Genomic DNA, 15363 nt, shown 5'->3' with positions numbered 1-15363 from the left:
GACCAATGCAACGTGTAGGTCCTGACTGGCTCTCCCAAGCCCCGTCTCAATTCTGTGGCCACTGCCTATGAAGGCTCAGTTGGTATTAACCTCTGCAGGTTCAGAAGGGCTGACCAGTTGTTTCAGCGGGTTCGTTTAGTGCTGAGTCTCTGCGGTTTGTCTGTGAGACGAAGGCGAACGGTAGCTTGAATTCAGCAGTTCCGGGCTCCGTGTGTGTTCTGAGAGGCCCAGACTGTTTGCCCCAGATCCACGTCAGCTCAGCATTGCCTAGTGATCCTGAGCAAACAGCATTTAGATGGTTTACGACTCCCTATGCCCGCACAGCTGAAGAGGTCAGAGACTTGATCTCTCCGTGCCTGCTGCCACGTTGGATCAGGAGTCAAAAAATAAAAATTTTAAATCATTTTTTTTAAAGAAATGACTAGGGGGAGAAATAGAAACAGTAGATATATAGACACACCTTTGAATTTTTTTTTCTCTGAAAATAGGAAGAAGTAGGACAGTAGCTAGAAAGGAATGAGGGACTCAAATGAGAATTTTCTTTCTCTTTCCAGTTCTTTGTCTTAATTGGGGAAAATTTGAGCCTGTTTTTAAAAGCTCTAATTGAAAAAGAGTTTGAGCATTCAGATTAGAGAAAAGACCATCTATAATTTAAGATTGCTGAGAAGGCAGAAGCAGAAAAAAATAAAAGAGGAATATTTGGCCTTAAGAGAAATAGTTACACCTCTAGGGTAAAAGAAGGAAAATAGAACAGTGGATAGAGATGCAGTTAAGGTTGTGTTTTGGAAATGGGACTTATTAGATATGGAAAATGACAAACCCAAAAGTAGTGAGTCCTGGGGAAAGGGGGAGTGAGAAGGAAAGCCATAAATTGAGAGCATTGATCCTTTCCCAATACATTCAATGATAAAACAAACCCTGGGGAAGAAGTGTCCATCAAACCTGGAAAGGTAGTCTCTGGGAAGAGGCCAAAGCATTAATCCTTCTGTAAACAAATCCTTTCTAGGTACCAACCACTGACCCCAGGCCCTCCATCAGGTCCAATAAGATAAATCCCAGAAACTGATCACTGACCCTAGACTCCCTCCCATTTCACTGCGTAAAACAGACCCCAAATTCCTAAGCACTAAAACTGATCCCTTCACTGATTGGTAGAACAAACTCGAAATTCCTGGGTGCCCAAAGAAAATTGATATGTTCACTAGATTACCTCTCAGAATAACCTATATAACCCCAAGCCCTTTCTTTGGTAGGGGGCTCATTTTCCACCAGGAAAGTGGTTCCCACCATGCCTCCTTTCTTCTCTGCACCCCCTTCTCCTGTGTGAAACTTTGTTCCTGAATAAAGCACTGAGCTGATTTGTGAAGTTTGTGTTTGTCCCCATCTTTTTGTGCAAACAGGACTGGTGATTGAGTTCCCATTTAATGGCTTCTACTTTCCTCTGGAACAGTCAAGACCATCTTCTGAGAATCACAGGGAATAAGAGGAAAATTTGAGGAGGCTTGAAATAAATATTATTGACTGAAAATCATTACAGGATTCCTACATGCTATTGACATCTATTGTTTTAAGTATTGTTTTGTGAAATCGATATGCCCTATGGAGGCTCTCTCTCCAGAAGTGCTTGTTTGCTCATGGCACAGTTTATTATTTACAGTTGCAGTCCTTAGAAGATGCCACATAAAACAGACAGAATTGGAAGGGAGTTTAGGGTCCTGGCAAAAGCATTTTTGAAAAATACATCAGACAGGCTGGACACAGCAGCACATGTCTATAATCCTAGTGACTCAGGAGGCTGAGGCAGGAGGATCACAAGTTCAAGGCCAACTTCAGCAACTTAGCGAGACCCTCAGCAATTTAGCAAGATCTTGTCTCAAAATAAAAAAAAGGACCAGGGCTGTGGCTCAGTGGTTAATCACTCCTGGGTTTGGTCCTTGGTACCAAATAATAAAAAGAAAAGAAAAATATATCATGGAATTTTAGCTGGACAAGAAGTGATGTGAATAGAGTAACAGATGGATTGGGAGGAAAATGCACAAGTTAACAGACATACATGGAGGATATTTTATCCAACACAAAATATGAATGTCAAACCAAGTTACAAGTAATACACACTGAGATATAGCACTTATATGAAATGTCTCAAAGCTAATTAATGACAGAGTACTCCAGGTACACAAAGTTTTGATTATCATCAATAGGTGTGTTGTGCAAGATGAGTCTCTATGGTCATCATCTGAGGTTCATCAATGCTCGGGATAAGTTTCACAATATTACATTGTAAGGCTTAAGAAATAGGTAACTTTTAATGTATCAGCAACAACAAATATAACAAGTCCTTTGATTCTTTTTACCCATAAAAAGATATGTAGAGGCCAGGACCATCCAACAGACACTCAGTCTAGTATTCAAGGAAAGAACCCCACAAACATATAGTGTTGGTGGATAAGCATGATAGCAACATCATCAGAAGAGATATTCAGACAACTTGAACATTAACATTAGGTTGAGATTTTGTGCTAGCTAGAGAAGGTGACTGAAAGCTAGATGTTTAGCACCTGAGGATAGTGGGAACCATAGAAAATTGTAGTTCCACATGAGAGAGGAATAATGAGAGGAAGGGGCTAGGGAGAAGATATATCCTTGAAGGGCATGACTCCAGTGACCTGCTCCCTCCAACTAGTTCCTACCTCCCAGGAGTCATTGAATTAATGGATTAATCAACTATTGAGGCCAGAACCCCCATGATCCAATCATTTCCAAAAAAGCCCCACCTCTGAACAATAGACTTTGGTAGACATTCCAGATCCAAACCATAACAGTTCAGCTGGGGCTCCTCCCACTGGTTGGAGAATGATTCCTGTTCCCACATGGCCCATCAGTTCCGGTAGACAAGAATTAGCTCACAGAGTTACTTGCAGACAGTGCCACTGCTTTGCATTTATTATTCAATAAATAGCATTTAGACTAGCTCATTGTAAGCATCTCCTAGCAGACTTCTCTTTATTTCATCATCTGTGTGGTTTTTAGAGAAAATGAAGAAACAGAGGATATGGTTTCAAAATGAAGAGGGCTCTTAGAAACAAACCATAATGTTGTTGACACTTAAAAACCAAAATGCTTTAAGCTTATCTTACAGTGAGTATTTCTAAATATGACTTAGAGACATAAGCAAAAACAGTATGTACATAAATACCTGAGTTTGTACATGGCAGCATGTTCCATGAGGTTTTCCCTTTTATAACAAAGATGGAAAACAAAACTATAAAACAGAGAAGAGAACATGTCCAATATTTTTTCCCCATGCCTGTATGTGCTTATAATTCCAGCATTTGGGAGACAAACAGGAGCCCAGAGTTTGCCACCAGCCTGGGCAACATATCAAAGTTCTGTCTCAAATATTTTTTTTCCTTAATTGGTTCAGAGTTGTAGAATCAAAATAACCTAAGACTCTTTAACTAAGTAGAACAAATTTAAAAATTTGTTTAAAAAATAACATAAGGGCTGGGTTTGTGGCTCAGTGGTAGGGTGCTTGCCTAGCATGTGTGAGGTCTTGGGTTCAATCCTTAACACCACAGAAAGAAAAATAAATAAAAGCATTGTGTCCATCTACAACTAAAAACTATTTTTTAAAAAAATAAAATAACATAAGATTTATGACTAAGATACAAAAATATAGCCAGGTGTGGTGGTGTACACTTGTAATCTCAGCGATTTGGGAGGCTGGGAGACTGAAGCAGGAGGATTGCAAGTTCGAAGCCAGTCTCAGCAATTTAGTGAGGTCCTAATGCAATTTTAAGAGACCCTGTCTTAAAAATTAAAAAAAAAATAATTAAAATAATTAAAAAAGGAAGGATGAGGATGTAGCTCAGTGGTAAAACACCTCAATCCCCAGTTCAATCCCCAGTACCCATCCACCCTCCCCCAAAAAGAAAGAAAATAAAAAATATATAAAATATACTTCTGAGATTCAAGTTTTCTATAATGTTGTAAAAATAAAATAAAATAAAAAGTAGAGCTTGACAACATCATGTATATCCACAAGATTGAGATCCTCATTTAGAATAAAATATATTACATGCTTATATAAACATATAAAATTGGATTCTACTGTCATGGATAACCAAAAAGAACAAATAAATTTTTTAAAAGTTGAATTTGACAGAGAAAGCTGCAACCTACTCTTAGTCTGTAGAGTATTTCATTCAAAAGTTACTCTAGTCAGAATGGCAAATATCAAGAATGTAATAACAATAAATGTTGGTGAGGATGGGGAAAAAGGTACATGCATACATTGTTGGTGGGACTGCAAATTGGTGCAGCCAATATGGAAAGCAGTATGGAGATTCCTCAGAAAACTTGGAATGGAACCACCAATTGACCCAGTTATCCCACTTCTCAGCATATACCCAAAGGACTTAAAATCAGCATACTACAGTGATAGAACCACATCAATGTTTATAACAGCTTAATTCACAATAGCTGAGCTATAAAACCAACCTAAGTGTCCTTCAACAGGTTAATGTAAAAAGGAAATGTGGTACATATACACAATGGAATACTACTCAGCCATAAAGAAAAGTGAAATTATGGCATTTGCAGTAAATGGATGGAACTGGAGACTATAATACTAAGTGAAATAAGCCAATCCCAAAAAACTCAAGGCTTCATGTTCTCCCTGATATAGATGCTAACTCACAATAAGTAAGAGTAGGGAAGAATAGAAGTTCACAGGATTAGACAAAGGGGAATGAAAGGAAGGGATGGGGGATGAGAATAGGAAAGACAATAGAATGAATATATATAAATGTACATGTTTATATATGAATGCATGACTAGTATAACTACACATTCTGTACAACCACAAGAATGGGTAGTTATACTCCATGTATAGATAATATATCAAAGTACATTCTACAGTTGTATACAACTAGGAAGAACAAATAAAAAAATTAAAAGTTACTCTAAATCTACCTAAAGCATTTTTTATTAAAATTAAAATTTTATTAATATTAAAATTAATGGCAACTCACCTTTGCTGAGAATTGGACAGCAAACAGAACCTCAGCACATGAGTGCTATTGAGGGAGATGTCCTAGGAGAACAGGCGCCTTCAGGTTGATCAGAGAGTGGACACAGCCTCCGAAAGCTACAGAAAATACTCTACTTCCAGAAAACAAAAAGCACTAAGAAGAAAGAGGTGAAAATAAGGAGAACTTAAAAGAAAAAAGAAGTCTCTCTTCTTTGACAAAATAAAAGAGGGACAGCTTAGGGCACACTTAGTGATAGGTCTTAGAATTAAAAAAAAAAAGTCATCCGACTGAATTGGCTGTGATTCTCTATAGATCCCATCAATGTAGGAAGTAGAGGATCCCTAAACATGGAAGTTTAAGAAATCAACAACTTGGGACACAAAGGCATGATTAGTGCTTCTCAAGTTCAAATGTGTTCACAAGTAATCTGGAGATTTTGTTGAAATGCAGACTCTGACTCAGCAGGTCCAGTTTTAGGCCTGAGAGTCTGCATTTCTAACAAGCTTCCAAGTGATACAGAGGTTGCTAGTCTTTGGATTAACCAAAGCAAAGCAAAGTACCTAGAGCATCCAGGGAACCCGAACAGAAACTCTCCACATGTATATTCAGCCATACAAACACACAGCCCTCACAAGATAAGCGAATGGTTGGCATGGGGAAACAGAGGCTGCTGTGTTTACCTATGACTTCATTTTCCAGTACCATGGATTTCATGGCTTTCTTTTCTTCACAAAACTGTGGCAAGGATTAAAGGGAATTCTAAATATTGCAATACTTAAAAAATCTGTAAAGGACTGCTTAAGTATCAAATGATATCACTGACACTGAAGTTTAATTTAGCATATGAATAAACTACTTTAAATAGCAGCTTCTCTACAGGTGGTGTGATGAAGTAATGGGACTAAAGGGACAACTTGATCTGTAGTAATGTGGTTGAATAAAATGCAACTGACTTGCACAAGTTCAAGCACTCTCATAGGCATAGCTAGCAAGATACCACACCACCACGTTGTTCACTAGTTCCTTGAAAGAAAATTAAAGCTGTACTTCATGATTTAGAATTTTCCTATGTTTGGTATTATAAGCCAATAAGATCATTATAAGATATGAGATAATTAGATTATCTTACACGAAGTTCCCAGAAAATATACAAGATATTCAGTGTCAAGGAATTTTGGAAACCCAGCGATAACGTAACTTATAGTAAATGTGACCACATGAATAAATTGTTTAACTGCAGAAAATTTGAAACATAAAAATAAAAAGTTTTGTTTCCAATATTTTGTACAATATTCATGCACACAAAAAATCACATTATTTCACCAAGTATTTCTCAGAGTTACTGAGAAATCCCCGTGGGATCTATGCTCACGGTATCTCAAGTGAAGAGATGAACATAAGACATGTGGAATGCCAGAACACAGAGTCCCTGTGGCTGAGCTTCTAATTAGGGGAGAAGACATTGATTTTCACGTCTATTTGATGCCAATACCATGGCATTTTTTTTTTTAAAGAGAGAGTGAGAGAGGAGAGAGAGAGAGAGAGAATTTTTAATATTTATTTTTTAGTTCTCGGCGGACACAACATCTTTGTTTGTATGTGGTGCTGAGGATCGAACCCGGCCGCACGCGTTCCAGGCGAGCGTGATACCGCTTGAGCCACATCCCCAGCCCACCATGGCATTTTTGTTACTGTAGCTCTGTGGTAATAATTGGAGATCTGGTATCTGATGCCTCATTCTTCTTGCTAAACATTTTCTTTTGGCTATTCTGGGTCATTTATTCTTTTACATGGATTTTAGCACTTTTTTTTTTTCTACTTCTGTATCATTGGTATCTTGATGGGGATTGCATTGGGTTTATATAATGCTTTTGGTAATATGACCATTTGGCAATATTAATTTTGCCTATCTAAGAACATGGGAGGTCTTTCCAACTTCTAAGGTCTTCAATTTCTTTCTTCAGTGTTTTATAATTTTTATTGTAGAGATCTTTCTCCTCCTTGGTTAGATTTATTCCCAATTTTTATTTTATTTTGTTTGAAGTTATTATGAACAGAATGGTTTTCCTGACTTCCTTCTTAGCAGATTCATTGTTGGAGGATAGGAAAGCTATAGATTTTTGTATGTTGATCTTGCATCCTGAAATTTTGCTAAATTAATTTATTGGCTCTAGAAGTCTTCTGGTGGAGTTTTTTGAGTCTTCTACATATAGGATCCTGTGATCAGTAAACAGAGATTAGTTGACTTCTTTTCCTATTTGTATCCCTTAAGTTTCCTTCTTTGCCTTGTTGCTCAGGCTAGAGTTTTAAGAACTGTATTGAAAAGAAATGGTGAGAGTGCACATCCTTGTTTTGTTCCTGATTTTAGAGGAATGCTTTCAGTTTTTTTCCATTCAGTGATTTTGGTTTGGGGTTTGCCATATGTAGCCTTTATTATGTTGAGGTAAGTTCCCTTAATCCCTAGTTTCTTTAGGATTTTTAACATGAATGGATTTTGTTGAAGGCTCTTTCTGCATCTATTGAGATGATTATGTGGTTCTTATCCTTAATTCTACTTTATGTTGTGAGTTATATTTATTGATTTATTGACACAGCCTTGCATTCCTGGGATGAAACCAACTTGATTGTGATGTACAATCTTCTTAATGTGTTTTTGAATGCAGTTTCCTTACATTTTAATGAGGTTTTTTGCATCTGTAAAATGGGCTCTATTTAGTATTTATATAAACTAAGATTTGCTTTTTTTCCCCTTGATGTATCTTTGTTGGGTTTTTGTTTTAAGGTGGTACTGGCTTCATAGAATGAATCTGGGAGTGTTGCCTTCCTTTCTATTTCATAGAACAATGTGGGCAAGATTAGCCTTTTTTTCTAAAGGTCTGGTAGAATTCAGCTGAGAATCCATCTGGTCTTGGGAGGTTTTTATTCTTTGCTGTTGTTGTTGTTAGAAGGCTTTTAATTGCTCCTTTAATCTCATTGCTTGATATTAGTCTGTTTAGATTTTCTATATCCTCTTAATTCAGTTTGATAGGTTATATATGTCTAAAATATAGTCTAGATTTTCAGGTTTATTGGAGTATAAATTTTCAAAATTATTCCTAATGATCATCTGGATTTCATAAATGTTTGTGGTGATTCCTCCCGTCCTCCCGTCCTCCCGTCCTCCCGTCCTCCCGTCCTCCCGTCCTCCCGTCCTCCCGTCCTCCCGTCCTCCCGTCCTCCCGTCCTCCCGTCCTCCCGTCCTCCCGTCCTCCCGTCCTCCCGTCCTCCCGTCCTCCCGTCCTCCCGTCCTCCCGTCCCTCATTTTGTGCCAGGGATTGAACTCAGGAGCACTCAACCGCAGAGCCACAATCCCAGCCCTATTTTCTATTTTATTTAAATCCAGGGTCTCATTGACTTGCTTAGTGCTTGGCTGTTGCTGAAGCTGGCTTTGAACTTGTTATCCTCCTGTCTCAGCCTTCTGAGCTGCTGGGATTACGTATGTACCACTGTGTCCAGCAATATCTCCTTTCTGATCTCTAATTTTATTGATTTGGGACTTCTCTTTCTTTCGATTATTTTGGCTAAGTTCTTATCAATCTTGTTTATCTTTTCAAAGAACCAAAGCATTTATCCTTTGTATTTTTTTCTCAATTTCATAATTTCAGCTCTGATCTTAATTATTTCCTGTCTTCCACTGATTAGGGAATTAGTTTGTTTTGCTGTTCTAGGACTTTGAGGGGTAACATTTCTATCAGTTATTTGGGATCTTTCTGGTTCTTTGTTTCTTGCAGGCAGTCTATGCTATAAACTTTATTTTTAGAGCTGTCTTTCTGTACTGCAGAGATTTTGATATATTGTATCTCAGTTCTCATTTGTTTTAAATTTTTTTCATTTCTCCCCTTATTTCTTCTATGACCCATTACTCATTCAAAAGTGTATTATTGAATATCCACGTGTCAAATATTATCTTGGTTTTTATCTTATTATTGATTCCTAATTTAATTCCATTATTTTCTGCTAGAATCCAAGGAATTGTCTATATTCATTTTGTATTTGCTAGGACTTGTTTTGTATACTAAAGCATGGTCTATTTTAGAGAAGGTTCTGCACGCATCTGAGAAGAAAGTTAATTTAGTTGTTGATGGAAATAGATGTTTGTTAAGTTCATTTGTCAAATAGTACTTTTTAGTTCTGAAGAGTCTTCTTAGTTTATGTCTGGATGACCTATATTTTGGTGAGAGAAGGTGTGTTAAAATTACAGCATATTATTTTAATGGGCTCTATTTTAATCTTTATATAAAGTAGGATTTGATTTATGTACTAACATTTGAGGCATAAATATTTCCAATTATTATATCTTTTTGTTGGATGATTCCCTTAATCTGCATGAAATGACTTTGTCTCTTCCAAATAATTTTGACTTGAAGTCTACTTTGTCTGATATTAGAATAGCTAGTCCTGCTTGCTTTCTGTCTCAATTTACATGATATATCTTTATCCATCCTTTTACCTTCAGCTAGTGTATGTCTTTGCATGTAAGGTGAGTCTCTTGTAAATGACATAAATGGTTGGGTCTTGTTTTTTCATCCACTCTCCCAATCTATGTCTTTTGATTAGAGAATTGAGACCATTTACATTCAATGTTATTATAGAGAGATGATTTTTTTATCTTTGCCACTTTTATTAAATCTAAAATTCAGACTCTCCTTTAATTGATTATTGCTCTAGTGAGATCCAATCAGTCACTGGTTTTGATGTTTACTTTTTATTTCTTTTATGTGAAATATTTCATAAAGTATGTTTTATAGTGGTTTAGTGGTTATGAATTATCTTAGTTTCTGCTTTTTGTGGAAGATTTTTACTTCATCTTCAATTCTGAAGGATAGCTTTAATGGATATAGCAACTTGGCTGGCACTTCTTATCTTTCAGGTCTTTGCATATATTATTGCAAATCTTCCTGGCTTTTAGTGTCTGGATTGAGATATCTGTGGAAATTCTTTAAAGGTGACAGGTTTATCTTTAAAGGTGACATGCCATTTTTCCTTGAAGCTTTTAAAATTCTATATTTGTTCTGTGTATTAGACATTTTAACTTTAATGTGTCTTGGTAAAGATTGCTTTTGGTATTGTCTATTTGGGGTTCTAAAGGCCTCTGGTATTTTTGAGATTGTCATTCCTAAGATTTGAGAAATTTTCTAACATAATTTCACTGAAAAGATGCATTACTTTAGTTTATAGGTCTCTTCATATTATCCCAGATTTCTTATATATTCTAGTCATGATCTCCTATCTTTTTGCTATTGTTGACTTTGTTTGGAAGACTACATAATTTATCTTCAAGGCTCGAGAAATCTATCTTCTATGTGATCTAATCTATAAGTGATGCTTTCAATTGAATTTTTAATTTGATTTATTGAGTCTGTCATTTCCAGAATTTTTATTTTGTTTGTTTCTTAGATCTTCTTTTAGTTCACTGAACATTTTAATTATCAACTTTCTAAATTATTTTTTCTGGCATTTCCTCTACTGTGATGTCAATGACATCAATTGTGTTGTGAGTTATTTGGGGTGGCTTGTCCCTTGGGTTTTTTTTTTTTTGTATTATTAGTATTTTTACCTACCTTCTGGGATAATTAACCCTCTTATTTTTACATAAGGCCTTTTTTAGTGAGCTGCTTTTTCTTTACTATGAGTGCTGGATTGAACAAATGTCTTGGTGTTGCTATTTTCACTCAATTTGAACTTGATAGTATATTCAGTCTCTAACAGCACATTGAAAGGTGATACTAATCCCCAGTGATTACAGCAACTTTAGAACAATGCTTCAGAGTAATAAATCATTTTAAAAAATATATTAAAAATGTTATCCAGAGGTTCACTAATCTGGTGGTAAATGGGATTTTTTTTTTCTTGGTTGAGAAATTAGATAAAGAAAGTAAAATTGCACTTAAACTACATTTGCTTTCTGGTCAGCTCTTCTCACACAGCTTCAATTATGGGTTGTGGAGGAATCAGGACTTACTATTTATTTCTCCTCCATCATTTTCTGGGAATTTGTTTATTTATTCATTTATGCATTTATTCATTTTGCTGGAGGTTTTTTAAGTATATTACTTTCTTTCTGGGGTTTCAGTTATTTTGCAGGTCATTTATTCTCAGCTCTGCTCCAAAGTGGTCAAACTTCTTATGGGATTCTCTATGCAGAGTTTCATTCCCATCTTGGCTGGATAGCTCTGATGCCCCCTCCTTCTAGGAGTCCCAGACCCTGTTCTGGGGTGAGGAGACTGGAATGCTTCAGTCTATCCTCCAGTCCTTTATAGTCTCTAAAGAGATGATTCATGGATCATCAAATTTGGTTTACATTTAACTAGTCTCGGTCCCCACACCCCTGGTATCAGCCAGGCTTCTTAGCCCAGAGCTTAGATCACCTGTTTCAAGTGAAAGAGTCCTTCATTCTTCTTAGCTTTGTCAACTCAATTTTCTGGTGCTTAAGTTCTGTTTTAAATCACTCTTTGGGAGCTGCTATTATAATAAAGTGGCTTCCTCTGAATCATTTTATTCCATTCTCCAAAGGATAAACTACATGGATTACAAGAATATTAAGAATATAGTTCATGGGACTGGGGTTGTAGCTCAGTGGTAGAGCACTTGCCTAGCATGTGTGAGGCATTGGGTTCAATTCTCAGCATCATATACAAATATATATATATATATGGAAGAATATAGTTCATTAAGAGTAAAAAGGCTGGAGTATAAAGGCAAAAGGACAGTTGTGATATTCAAAAGTTAAGAGGAGAGAAAGTGGAATAAAGGTAGTACATAAAGGTCCTAAAGAGGGAGAAACTGAAGAAGTAGAGGAAAGAGAATTGGATATTTTGCTATCAGAGGGAGAGGAGAGGAGAAAAAGCGTAATAAAGCAAGTGAACAAATAGAGCAAAACAACAACAACCTCCCCAAACCAAACAAAAACACTAAAAATACAAAAAAGCAATTACTACCTTTTAGAAAAATGTAATCAAACAGTAAAATACTAATAAAAGGAAAAGAAATGATAAAATTGGAGGGAAACAGAAGTGTGTGTGTGTGTGTGTGTGTGTGTGTGTGTGTGTGTATGTGCATATGTGTAGAACAAATCAGCAAATATAACCAGAACCATAGCTTTGTTGACTCAATTTTCTGGTGCTAAACTACTGCTTTAAATCACTCTTGGGGAGCTGCTATTATAATAATGTGGTTTCCTCTTGATCATTTTATTAAATGATTTATTAAAATTTTTATCAAATAATTTATAATTTTATTAAATCATTTATCAAATATAACTAGAACCAGATCTAGTTTTCTTTTCTCAACCTCTTCACTTTCTCCCTCTCTAGGGTCTTCATGTACTACCTTTATTCCAGTTTTTCTCCTCTTACTTTTTTGAATGTCCCAACTTTCCTTTTGCCTTTATACCCCAGCTTTTTTTTTTTTTTTTTACTGTTAATGAACTCTATTCTTTCTCATATATATAAAACAAGAAAAAGAAAAATTCTTAACTAAAAATGCTAGGATTTTTTCATTGAGGTGGCTGAAGTTGTGAATATTTTCATCTTAACCCAAACTGTCCTTCTGTCACCTACTTCTTGTGCTAAATGCCCCTTAGAGACAGCAAGGACAGGATGTTATTAAACCCATCCTCCTTTTGTGATTTTCAATACTCTTCATGTTGGAGTGGCATGGAGGTGTAGCTGTCTGAAATTGCTCTCAGCTTCTCTACTCACCAGTACCAGGGAAATGGTATTGAAAGTATCTTCTGTTGGGGTTTTGTGCAGACATCTTAGATTGCTGCTCTTACTGGTTGAAGCAGTGGAGAGATCTATTAGGGAAGTTTTGACTGCTCGATTTGAGCTCTAAAGGGAACTTTGAACTTTTGTTTGGGGTATCTACTCTGGAGCAATTAAATCTATACCCTAGGGCTGAATAGATGCCTATCTTGGGGCCATCTGGGTTTCTAGAGTCTTCTCTGAGTTCTACTGATAGGGTGAGGTAACCCACTACTGTGGGTGGATGGTGCACAGCAGATTTCCTGTGCCCCCCTGCTACCAAATATGAACTTCCAAGTCTCTGTCCCTGAATATAATCACACCCACCTATTCAGTTTCCCTACTCCTTATCATCTAGTCATTTGCACCACAGAGCTCAAAGAGAGAACGGCTTGCATTCTCCTCTGTATCTCTGTCTTGAATCCCTCTGGATTCACTATTCTCTGTAACCGTTTCATTACTGTGATTTGCCAGGTGTACTTTAGGTCATGCAGTAAGCACGGGCTGAGAAACTATGGAAGTATTTGCTTAGGACTTTTGGTTTCGAAGGAAGAAGATTCAGCATAAACTCTTAGAGCTAGATCTCCACTTCAGTTCTTCACTTACAAGTTGAGAAACACGGAGCACATTTTGAACCCCAGATTCATGTGCAAGTTCAGAGTAACTGCTACAGGTGGTTATTTGCCAAATTTGCCTGCTATGCTTCTCTTTCCCTTTGTGTTGCCCTCCACCTCCTTGCAGAGACACAGCACCACCACTGCTCCCCGCTCAGGAGTATTCCTTTCTATTCTCTGTTCACAACACCAGAATGGACTTCTCCAAATCTCTGACACACAAATATTGATATATAATAATTTTATTCAGACATCTTGTTATGAAGCAGTATTTCTGTGATTTCAATTCCAAACAGCAAAGCAAGTGGAAAGTGCCTCCTTCCTATACTCCACCATCTTGGAGCCCCAGCCTTAGAGATTTTGAAGATATAACTATTGTGTTTGAATCTCCACATAAATTCGCTGTAGTAAAACACTTTTAAAAATGAAAACTTATTGATATTTTTCTATGTGACTAAATGAGCAATCATTTGTACAGACAGGACATGTAGGTTATGTTGATGTAATAAACTTTCCAAAGTGCTGGTTAACTTCATCTGGTGCTTTTCTAATTTTCCATTATGTTGCACTCAAGATGTACAAGTCTTTTACCACTGTGTAAGCAGGAAAATGACTCTCACAGTCTCAGTAAATTGAGAAGGAGGCTTTTTTTAAACCTCAGGCAATTAAAATAGATTGGCCTTTGCAGTTATACCATTGACCTTTTCTCTGAGTCTACTCAATTGGCAGTGAAATATTTCTTCCAAGTACTCTGGTTGTGCTGGTCATCAAACTTAAAATCTATATAGCAAGTATCATTCATAGATTATATATTGTATAATTTTATTTTCACATAATGTACTATATGTTGATATTGTTCTGTAAAAATAGCTTAGTCAAAGTAAATTCATTTTCCAATTCTGCCTGTAGATTGCAGTTTGGCCACCTACCATCTGACAGTCTATTAACTAAACTATTGAGAATTGAATAATATATGAATCTATAAGGTTTTGAAAAGATAAAGCAATCAATAATGACATAGTAAAAAAACAGCACAGTCCTCTCTTAATACAAAATACTAAGTGTTTCAGTTCAATAATCTCAAGTCCTATGCCATAACTGCTTACCTTTGCAGTATTTGCAGAAGTCAAATACTTCCATATTTATACTTTACAGTAAATCAACTCCATGGAAGTTACTGAGTTTGATGCATTCTCTCTTGGGAAAAGAAGGAAGGATAAGGCAAGACATACACTATTGTTATTTGATTCACTCCCAAGATGTTAAGTGATTGCTATACCACAGACCAACTTATGCCTACTGGAGATTCAGGAGAAAAGATCCCTTCTCCTCACAAGGAGCTCACTCTTTGTTAGGGAAGACATGTTGTACTGCTATGGCAGGAAATCTGATGCATTCTTACAAATTCTTCCATTGCAAGAAGCTTGGTCTTGAGAAATTTGCTTGTTTACCATCCTTAATTAGGAAAGGAACCAATAAAAACAATCTCAAGCAATTTTTTATTCATAGCTGTGAAAATAAAGTTTAAAAACTAACCAACCCAGGGCTGGAGCTGGAACTCCATGGAGAAGCGCTTGCCTAGCAAGCGATCCTCAGCACCACATAAAAATTAACAAAATAAAGCATTCTGTCCATCTACAAGTACAACAAAACAAAACAAACAAACAAACAAAAATACCAAACTAACCAACACTAATGAGAAGAAGGGCGTTCCTTTTGAAAAAAATGGCAAATGCAGCAAAGTGAGCACCATCCTAGACATAAACATACCAGGAGTTTGAAAGAGTGGAAATGAGGAGTTATTTTTTAATAAGTATAAAGTTTCAATTAAGATGAAAGAGACTCCTGGGACTGGAAATGTAGTCAGTGATAGGGCATTTTTCTAGCATGTATAAGGCACTGGATTCGATCTCCAGCACCACTAAAGAAAAAGAA

The 15363-nt window shown here is 36.5% G+C and overlaps 1 protein-coding gene across 1 annotated transcript in view; it reads left to right on the top strand.

The window, feature by feature from the left end:
* Positions 1 to 15363, top strand: part of AGL (amylo-alpha-1,6-glucosidase and 4-alpha-glucanotransferase) — a 117155-nt gene that overhangs the window by 16000 nt on the left and 85792 nt on the right. The window lies entirely within an intron of this gene.

Source organism: Spermophilus citellus (assembly GCF_964194105.1).
Source record: "Spermophilus citellus genome assembly, chromosome: 9".
In the NCBI taxonomy this organism is placed as follows: Eukaryota; Metazoa; Chordata; class Mammalia; order Rodentia; family Sciuridae; genus Spermophilus; species Spermophilus citellus.
Note: the sequence above shows the minus strand (reverse complement) of the source record. Positions and strands in the feature narration are given on the sequence as shown.